At 45.1% G+C, this 10,358-nt stretch overlaps 1 protein-coding gene and 1 long non-coding RNA gene across 2 annotated transcripts in view; one reads left to right on the forward strand and one right to left on the reverse strand.

Annotated features, from left to right (window-relative positions):
• Nucleotides 1-1,482, reverse strand: part of LOC139025604 (uncharacterized) — a 6,366-nt gene extending 4,884 nt beyond the window's left edge. The window contains exon 1 of the long non-coding RNA XR_011477206.1: nucleotides 1,329-1,482. This is a non-coding gene — a long non-coding RNA (uncharacterized lncRNA). The remainder of the gene's footprint in view (nucleotides 1-1,328) is intronic.
• A 1,128-nt stretch (nucleotides 1,483-2,610) lies between these two features.
• vasnb (vasorin b) overlaps nucleotides 2,611-10,358 on the forward strand; it is a 34,143-nt gene continuing 26,395 nt past the window's right edge. Inside the window, 1 exon segment of the mRNA XM_070440740.1 lies at nucleotides 2,611-2,829. The gene's annotated coding sequence lies outside the window, so the exon portion shown is untranslated.

The raw sequence follows: 10,358 nt of genomic DNA on the forward strand, positions 1-10,358 counted from the left end.
TTTAATCAACTGGAGGAAAACAGCTTAAAGGAGCCCGCATAAATAAATATCTGAATGAATATGTTGCTGGGAAGCCCAGGGCCTAACGACTCTCAGCACCAGTCACCTCTATATCAAGCGGTTTGTTCAATCCAATTCCCAGTTGGACATGGATTCAAATACTATTCAAAATCGTTGAAATACTTTGAGCATTTGCTTTAGCTTGCCTGGAGGGCCAGGTGGGCGGGTTTGCAGTTTTCCATTTCAATAATTTTCTATTGGTTCCATTCCAACAGGCAAGATAAATCAAAACACAGATACCGTATTTTAAATGATTTCAAATAGTATTTGAACCCAGGTCTGATGGAGAATAACACAAACACAGGGTTTGTGATGAACTCATGAAGTGGACATAGAGTTTGTCTCTAAGCAATTATGTTAGAAGTCAACATGAAAGACAGACACACAAACAGGCTGCCCTTCCATCAGGGCTGTCGCCTGAGGAGCGGTATGATGAAATGTGTTACTGGAGCGGTTGTGTCCTTTTGATGCTGACAGCAATGTTGTTGTCAACAGTCAGTCTCTGGCGTCACACACAGCCCGATACGATCAGCTGAGACTGTATAGTGTGTGTGTTACCTGTGAGTGGGTACACAGGTACAAGAAACACAATACACTCATTAATTACACAAACAGGTTTATAGCGCCTTTCTGTCAGTGTCACTTCACCGGTTTGGCTTTGGAAGAGTATCAAACATCTGTTTGTATGAATTACAGTCACACTGTGTACTTTGAGAGGCTCACAGTGATGTGTGTCAGGCAGGGGTCAAATATCCTGTTATTCAAAGTCACACATCAGTAAAGTCACACATCAGTAAAGTCACTGCACAGCCATCTAAATACATAGGTCATGGGTTATAACCTGGTTCACACAGAACCCTGTAAAGAACACACACACATTGAACCACAGACAGAGACAGCAGCTCTGTTCACACACATTGAACCACAGACAGAGACAGCAGCTCTGCTTACACACACACATTGAACCACAGACAGAGACAGCAGCTCTTCACACACATTGAACCACAGACAGAGACAGCAGCTCTGCTTACACACACACATTGAACCACAGACAGAGACAGCAGCTCTGTTCACACACATTGAACCACAGACAGAGACAGCAGCTCTGCACACACACACATATTGAACCACAGACAGAGACAGCAGCTCTGTTAACACACACATCTGTGGCACTTCCTTAACCTTGGTCTTCTGATGCTACAGGTGCAGTATGTGATTAGAGAGCCTAAGTACTGTAGCTGTGTTAAACTACTGTCCTAGTATGATACCCTCCTTCACTCACTAAGTACTGTAGCTGTGTTAAACTACTGTCCTACTATGATACCCTGCCTCCACTCACTAAGTACTGTAGCTGTGTTAAACTACTGTCCTACTATGATACCCTGCCTTCACTCACTAAGTACTGTAGCTGTGTTAAACTACTGTCCTGCTTGATACCCTACCAGTCATAAACAGACCACCATACTCATTGAGTCATATACATACACTTTAATGCCGGCTTATGCACACGTCACTTCTCCAACACACACACACACACCACACACACACACACACACACACACACACACCCACACACACACACACACACACACACACACACACACACACACACACACACACACACACACACACACACACAACACACACACACACACACACACAACACACACAGCCCGATACGATGGCCAGCAGTTCAGGGAGCTGACAGACAGAAGACAGCCTGCCTTCTTGTTCTCCTTTTCCTCCCTCACTTCCGCTGTCATCTATCGTTGTCTGGTTGGGTCGTTCATCCTTTCGCTCCCCGTGCCAGAACGCCTCATACGCCACACGGCCTGCTGTCGCTCAGCACCGCTCCCTCCTCGCACCCCTCCCATACGGCGCTGGAATGCATCACATAAAACAACACCACTTCCTGTTCAGCTTGTGGGTGGTGTGAGAGCAGGACTGGAGCTGGGAGGGAGGAGATGGGGTTGTTGTGGGTGATGTGAGAGCAGGACTGGAGCTGGGAGGGCAGGAGATGGGGTTGTTGTGGGTGGTGTGGAGAGCAGACCGGAGCTGGAGGGAAGGAGATGGGGGTTGTTGTGGGGTGATGTGGAGAGCAGGACTGGAGCTGGAGGGCAGGAGATGGGGTTGTTGTGGGGTGTTGAGAGCAGGACTGGAGTGGAGGGAAGGAATGGGGGTTGTTGTGGGGTGATGTGGAGAGCAGGACTGGAGCGTGGAGGGCAGAGATGGGTTGTTGTGGGGTGATGTGGAGAGCAGACCGGAGCTGGGAGGGAAGGAGATGGGGTTGTTGTGGGTGATGTGAGAGCAGGACTGGAGCTGGGAGGGCAGGAGATGGGGGTTGTTGTGGGGTGGTGTGGAGAGCAGGACCGGAGCTGGGAGAAGGAGATGGGGTTGTTTTGGGGTGATGTGGAGAGCAGGACTGGAGCTGGAGGGCAGGAGATGGGGTTGTTGTGGGTGATGTGGAGAGCAGGACTGGAGCTGGGAGGGCAGGAGATGGGGTTGTTGTGGAGAAAAAAGGGCTGTCAACCATAACTAAAACAATCCCCAAAAGAGGTGAGTTAAACTACTGTACCTACCTTAACTACAAGCGATGGTCTGTGTGTTCTGACCACACCTCAACGGTCAAGATGATTGGTCAGTCACAAATACAGTGGTGGTGTTAATGTGTTTGTCCTGTTGTGTGTCTACAGATAGAGGGACACCACCACCGCCCCAGTCAACGTGAAGGGAAACAGACATCTTGCTGAGTGGGTAAGTTAAGGGTTCGTTGTTTCACCGTCCATTTCACTCCACTTCAATGTGTATATGACAGAGTAGTTAAGTTGCTATACTACCAGAAATACGACTACTAACACTTTATCCATATGAAATAACATGATACAAGTTTATTGTCAACAGACAGGTTTTAGTTCACTCAGATATCATAGGGTAGCAATTTGGCACATTTCTGAATGAGAAACACCTGTTGAATGATTGCATTCAGAGTTTCCAGAAAGCACACTTGGCTTGATAGTGTTAACCTCAACACATTCCTTCCTCATGAGTCCTCTTCACATTTGACTGAGTCCCTCAATGAGAAGTGTCTACCTACCTACAACATGGGTCCGACTGAGAGCAGACACATGCTATACTGAGCAGAGAGAGCTGTTGAAGAAGCATGGAGAGGGGGCATGGCTGCCTGGTTTGGAAGTTATAAAGTCTAGGGGCAGTGGCAGAAAGGCAACAGGATGGTGGAGTGTGTGTGTGTTGTGTGTGATGGTCTATAAAAGTGCAGGCAGGGGAGGCTTATTCAATCACTGGTGATAATTGCCCCTCTCCACCCCCCGGCCGGTCCATATAGATTGAGGGAGTGTGGCTGTCCAGCTGGGATGGTCTATTATGTGAGGCAGGGGGAGGGTGTCTGGGTCAAGCTGTGGTCTGGTCCAGCAGTCAGGCCCTGGGGCAGCGGGGGCTGTTGTTAAGGTCTGACAGGGGCTGTGCAGGCTTGGAAAGTGTGCTCTGCTTTTCTCCCCCCTCCTCTCCTTTCTGACCCAGAACACAGCCCACTGCTCAAGGCCTGTGGGTCTGGAATCATTAGTACACTCACAATTGCCTTACAACCACCTCTACCTTTCCCTCCTCCCCACTCCTCAAACCTCAGAGAGAGACAGAGAGAGACAGAAAGAGAGACAGAGAAGACAGAAAGAGACAGAGTGAAAGAGAGCGATACAGAGAGAGCTCTGTGAGGCATGCAGTAACACGGACACACACACATTAGCCCCATCTGGAGTGCAGACTTGTGGACAGACAAAAACACACACATGTACTGCGGCAGGCAGGCAGGCAGGCAGGCAGGCAGGCAGGCAGGCAGGCAGCAGGCAGGCAGGCAGGCAGGCAGAGCAGGCAGGCAGGCAGGCAGGCAGGCAGGCAGTGAGGCAGGATGTCACTTTGTGCTGTAATTTGAGGCAGTGCGTTGGAGCTTTGATGTTAAAACGACAGGATTAAGGTAGAACCAGCCAGAAGACTATGTGTTGACACAAACCCTCTCTCGTTAGATAGTGAATTATTTACAACCCAGCAGCGCTCCAACCAGACACACATTCCTGAACTAGAAGAAGTGTGTATGTGTGTGTGTGAGAGAGAAGCTGTGTCTGTCTCCAAACCATGGAGCGTCTGAAAAGGTCTCTGAAGTGCAGTCAACGTATGGGGCCATGACAGGGCTGAGATCATATAGACTAGGGAGGGTCTGTCTGCTCCATCACCGAGGACATGTATCTGCTCCTGGACGGGTCTGATAGAGGGCCCCTCTATAGGCTGTACAACAGAGTGACAACCAACATAAACACCGTGTCTGGAAGGCTACGTCCAGAAACACCTGGACACTGTGTGAAGGGACGTGTCGTTCTCCTCTCTGGGGGTTTCAGAATAGGAGTGAACAAYTAAGGATGTACCATGGTGTCTCTCTCTCTCCTGAGCATTAACAACAAGACAGTGTGACTAACCCATAGAACACATGTGGATTCCATCTGTGGGCAAACACACACACAGAGATCTACCAAAACCTCACCAAGGGCCCCGTCTCTCACCTCTCCAGATGGGGGGCACGAGGAGGCTCGGGGGGAATAGCTCTCAAATTGAATTCAGTGGTGGGTTGTTTAAAGTGGAGCGCCATGTGGAACACATGCCCAGGCAGTAGTGTGTGTTAGCGCTCCAGCCTCCGCAGGCAGATCTCTCTCTCTCATTGTTGTTTTCTTGAGGAATCTCTCCCATATCTAACCCAGCGAGCATGGCACACCTGTTGCACGTTAATTGCAGTGTTCCAGGGTCACGGTGATATAACCTTGTTGAAAGATCTCTCAGCCACAGKGTAGAGGCAGCARCGGCAGAAGCAGGCAGCAGTGAGCTCAGGAGGCAGGCGAGGCCACCCCGGGACAAGCCAAGCTGTCAGGGGGAAGTTAGAGGCGGTTGGTTGAGCTATGAGGCCCTGGCAAGTGACCAACACAGCGAGATGTCTTCTCACAATGCATTCTTTTGTGACTGTTTAAATCAGCCAAAGAGATCTTCTTGTCATAATTTATCTGTGTGTGTGTGTGTGTGTGTGTGTGTGTGTGTGTGTGTGTGTGTGTGTGTGTGTGTGTGTGTGTGTGTGTGTGTGTGTGTGTGTGTGTGTGTGCGCAGGTGTTTTTATGGATAAAGCCCCTAGGCTAGAATGACTTAAAATCACAAACAGCATTTCTACAGTACAGTAAACTACGACCTGTAAAACACGGTAGATAGGTCTGTAAACACAGGCTTATTGTCAAAGAATGTGGAAAGAAAGTGTAAATGTGTGAGTAAACCCTACACTGTCCTCTACTGACACAATGACACAGACACACTACTGTCTACAACCCAAATCCCTCTCAGCCTCCAGATCAGACTACATACACCATGTGACTTCATGACTACCCAGATCCTAGAGAGACGTGATTAGGTTCAGATGACTGATGTAGTCAATGTCACACCTGGACCTACATAAATCACATCAACGTTTATTGGTCACGTACACATGAGCCTCTACTCCACAGATTGATAGATAGACACAGTGACAATTAAGTTAGCAACAACAACTAATTACATTGTCAATAGCCACACAAAGTTGTGGTTACCCTAGCACAAAACACTTGATTCAACGAATCATCTCATCAGGTTCATTACTAGCACAAACACACTTGATTCAACGAATCATCTCATCAAGGCTTTCATTACTGCACAAACACACTTGATTAACAAATCATCTCATCAAGGCTTTCATTACTAGCACTAACACACTTGATTCAACGAATCATCTCATCAAGGCTTTCATTACTAGCACAAACACACTTGATTCAACGAATCATCTATCAAGGCTTTCATTACTAGCACAAACACACTTGATTCAACGAATCATCTCATCAAGGCTTTCATTACTAGCACAAAACACTTGATTCAACGAATCACTCATCAAGGCTTTCATTACTAGCACTAACACACTTGATCAACGAATCATCTATCAAGGCTTTCATTACTAGCACAAACACTTGATTCAACGGAATCATCTCATCAAGGCTTTCATTACTACAAACACACTTGATTCAAAGAATCATCTCATCAAGGCTTTCATTACTAGCACAAACACACTTGATTCAACGAATCATCTCATCAAGGCTTTCATTACTAGCACAAACACACTTGATTCAACGAATCATCTCATCAAGGCTTTCATTACTAGCACTAACACACTTGATTCAACGAATCATCTCATCATCAAGGCATTCATGACTTGAATCAGGTGTGTTAGTGCTAGGCCCCCCATGGGTCCCCAGGACCAGAAAACACTGATCTGAGAAACTCTACAGATTGGAAACAGTGACGACAAGTTTAAGAAATGATCTTGTAAATCGTAGGCCGATAGCAAGTGACTCAACAATGTACTCATCGTGTCATCCTCACAGTGACACTGTCCCCATTGTGTCTAGTGTCACATATTGTCCCATCTCTGGCATCGGTGGATTCTTTACTGTCATAGACCTCCTACAGGACACAGTGACCTTTCTGTTAAAACACCTTCAAGACCAGAACCAGAACAGCAGCATCATCTACAGCTGATTGACACACTCCCTTCAGTGTTCTATGAAGAGGTGGACTGTGAGATTTCCTTTCAAGTCAATTTAACGTCATTGTCCCCTGGAAATAATACTGGCTTTCTGTCCCTCCCCGCCTGCTACTACACGGCTCATTGGTAGAGAGAGACGTGTGAGGTGTGTGAGTGAGTGAGTGACTGGAAATCTTGATTTCTCCACAGCCTGTATATTTGTTAACATTTGAGGTGAATTTACAGACCTATTTTAAATTTTTGGTGACGTGGTGTGGAAAGAATGCTGCTGCTTGTTAGTTACCTGCTGCTCCTAGATTAACTGCAGGTTCATTATGAGACGGCTGTGTGTGTGTGTGTGTGTGTGTGTGTGTGTGTGTGTGTGTGTGTGTGTGTGTGTGTGTGTGTGTGTGTGTGTGTGTGTGTGTGTGTGTGTGTGTGGTGTGTGTGTGTGTGTGTGTGTGTGTGTGTGTGGTGTGGTGTGGTGGTGTGTGTGTGTGTGTGTGTGTGTGTGTGTATGCGCTACGGCGGCGGAGGCTGCGGTGACAGAAATGTGGTTGGCACACTCTGCAGGGTAAACCCTCTCTGGAGACATGGGGTGACAGAGGTATTTGGTTGGAGGTGACATGTTAGGGCGGGGGACAGTGGCGCATGTAGCCAGAGGGAAGGACAACCAGACAGAGGGACACGGTGACAGAATCACTCCGAGAGTGTGTGTTTGTTTATCCGTCTGTCAGTCTGTCCGCCCACGGACTGCATGTGTCACAAACACTTAGGTTTTGTTGACTTGACCTTTGTTCCGACAGTAGGCGTTCAGGGTTCAGAGGGAGAAAGGTCAAACTGAATGTGACCATACATATTCAGTCATAGGTACCTACAATCTACATTTGACTGTTGAACAGAGGGACAAGGGTAGGACTGAATGTAAACATACATGTACATATTCAGTATCTGAATATGTTGATTCTTAAAAAATAAACACGTCTCTATTTGACTAGAAGATAAATCTTGAGGTTCAGACCCTCTTTTTCGAGAAACACCGGGCAAGAGGGTCCCAAAAAATAAATACTATTCTCTACAAAGAGAGAGAAAGCAGAATTGGGAGTCAGGTAAATCCCTGATCAAAACTATGTTTGATCTCCTGGATAGCCTTTGAAGTTGAAAATAAGTTGAACTTAAGTCAAGATAAATAGTTCATCATAGCAGTAATATCAGGTGGTGATGATGAATTAGTGTTTCATTCAAAGACATGTAACAATAAACTAGAGGTAAATACAAGATGATGAACACAAGATATGGAGGGAGAGAGAGAGAGATTGGAGTGCGCACATCACACCTGCCTTGTGTGTCAGCACACGGCCACGGAACAGGTTGAGCTGCCTCTAACCAATCCCTGACACACAACACGTCTCCGATACTCAACACACACATCATGAAGACAAGTACACACCGTCCTCTGACACTCACACCCAGCAAACACACACACGCACAAAACACATACTCACCTACACCAGAAGAATGTACACCTGCTGGATTTCATTATTGAAAACGACAACTGACACAAGTCAAGTGCTACTGCTTTCCCTTACAGCATATTCATTACAGAGTTATTTTCTATTATATGATAAATCAAAGTGTGTTGGTCACGTACACAGTTTAGCAGATGTTATAGCGGGTGCAGTGAAATGCTTATGTTACTAGCTCCTAACAATGTAGTAACATGTAGTAAAAGTCAACAAGTACGCAAATGATGCCCCAAAACATTTGACAAATCTTGAAACGTCAGAACGAATCTAATTAACCCAAATAGCACTGTAAAGTATCCACATCTACCAGGATGAATTTACACAAGATATACTCAGAATGATATGTACAACAGTAAATATATTAGTGAGATATATCAATAACCCAGTATATAAATAAATACACAGTGTGTATAAACAGTGTAACTAAATTCAATGTCAGTAGTAGAATAATAAGAATGAGCTAAAATTCTAGGTGCCAAACACTTCTTAGGGCTGCAATCCCGTTAACGGAAAAAAAGCTTTACGGCAAAAGCACAATATTCAATAATCTGAGAACAGCGTTCAGCCACAAAAGCAAGCCATACAGTTACCCGCTAAATTGTGGAGTCAACAAAAGTCATAAATAGCATTATAAATCTTCACTTATCTTTGCTGATCTTCGTCGGAATGCACTCCCAGATCTCCCACTTCCACAAGAAATGTTCGTTTTGTTCGGRAATATCCATCATTTATGTCCAAATAGCTACTTTTGTTAGCTAGTTTGGTAAACAAATCCAAAGTCACGAAGCGCATTCACTAAAAGCAGACGAAATGTCAAAAAGTTCCGTAACAGTCAGTAGAAACATGTCAAACGATGTATTGAATCAATCTTTAGGATGTTTGTAACATAAATCTTCAATAATGTTCCAACCGGAGAATTCCTTTGTATTCAGAAATGCGATAGAACAGAGCTCGCTCTCACATGAACGCACATGGTCAGAGCATGGTCAGRTCATGGCAGACCTTACTCATTCCCCTCTKCTTCYGCCCCACRTCACAGTAGAAGCATCAGACAAGGTTCTAAAGACTGTTGACATCTAGTGGAAGCCGTAGAAATGCAAACTGACCCATATCCCACTGTGTATTCGATAGGCGATAAGTTGAAAACCTACAAACCTCAGATTTCCCACTTCCTGGTTGGATTTTTTTCTCAGGTTTTTGCCATATGAGTTCTGTTATACTCACAGACATCATTCAAACAGTTTTAGAAACTTCAGAGTGTTTTCTATCCAATACGAATAATAATATGCATATATTAGCAACTGGGAGAGGAGCAGGCGGTTTACTCTGGGCACCTTTTCATCCAAGCTACACAATACTGCCCCTGCAGCCATAAGAAGTTAAGAATACAGTATTTAAATACACATTACAAAACCCCATGACAAAATGGATAGAATTGTTGAAATGTTGCGAAAAATAAATAAATYTGTTCAGTATGTGAATGGTGTGTATAGACAGTATGTGAATGGTGTGTATAGACAGTATGGACAGCATGTGAATGGTGTGTATAGACAGTATAGACAGCATGTGAATGGTGTGTATAGACAGTATGTGAATGGTGTGTATAGACAGTATAGACAGCATGTGAATGGTGTGTATAGACAGTATGTGAATGGTGTGTATAGACAGTATGTGAATGGTGTGTATAGACAGTATAGACAGCATGTGAATGGTGTGTATAGACAGTATGTGAAGGGTGTGTATAGACAGTATGTGAATGGTGTGTATAGACAGTATGGACAGTATGTGAATGGTGTGTATAGACATTATGGACAGTATGTGAATGGTATGTATAGACAGTATGTGAATGGTGTGTATAGACATTATGGACAGTATGTGAATGGTATGTATAGACAGTATGTGAATGGTGTGTATAGACAGTATGGACAGTATGTGAATGGTGTGTATAGACAGTATGTGAATGGTGTGTATAGACAGTATGGACAGCATGTGAATGGGTGTGTATAGACAGTAGGACAGTATGTGGTGTGTATAGACCGTATGGACAGTATGTGAATGGTGTGTATAGACAGTATGGACAGTATGTGGTGTGTATAGACCGTATGGACAGCATGTGAATGGTGTGTATAGACTAATGGACAGTATGTGGTGTGTATAGACAGTAAGGACAGTAATTT

Source organism: Salvelinus sp. IW2-2015, unplaced genomic scaffold (genome assembly GCF_002910315.2).
Source record: "Salvelinus sp. IW2-2015 unplaced genomic scaffold, ASM291031v2 Un_scaffold2938, whole genome shotgun sequence".
NCBI classification, from domain to species: Eukaryota; Metazoa; Chordata; class Actinopteri; order Salmoniformes; family Salmonidae; genus Salvelinus; species Salvelinus sp. IW2-2015.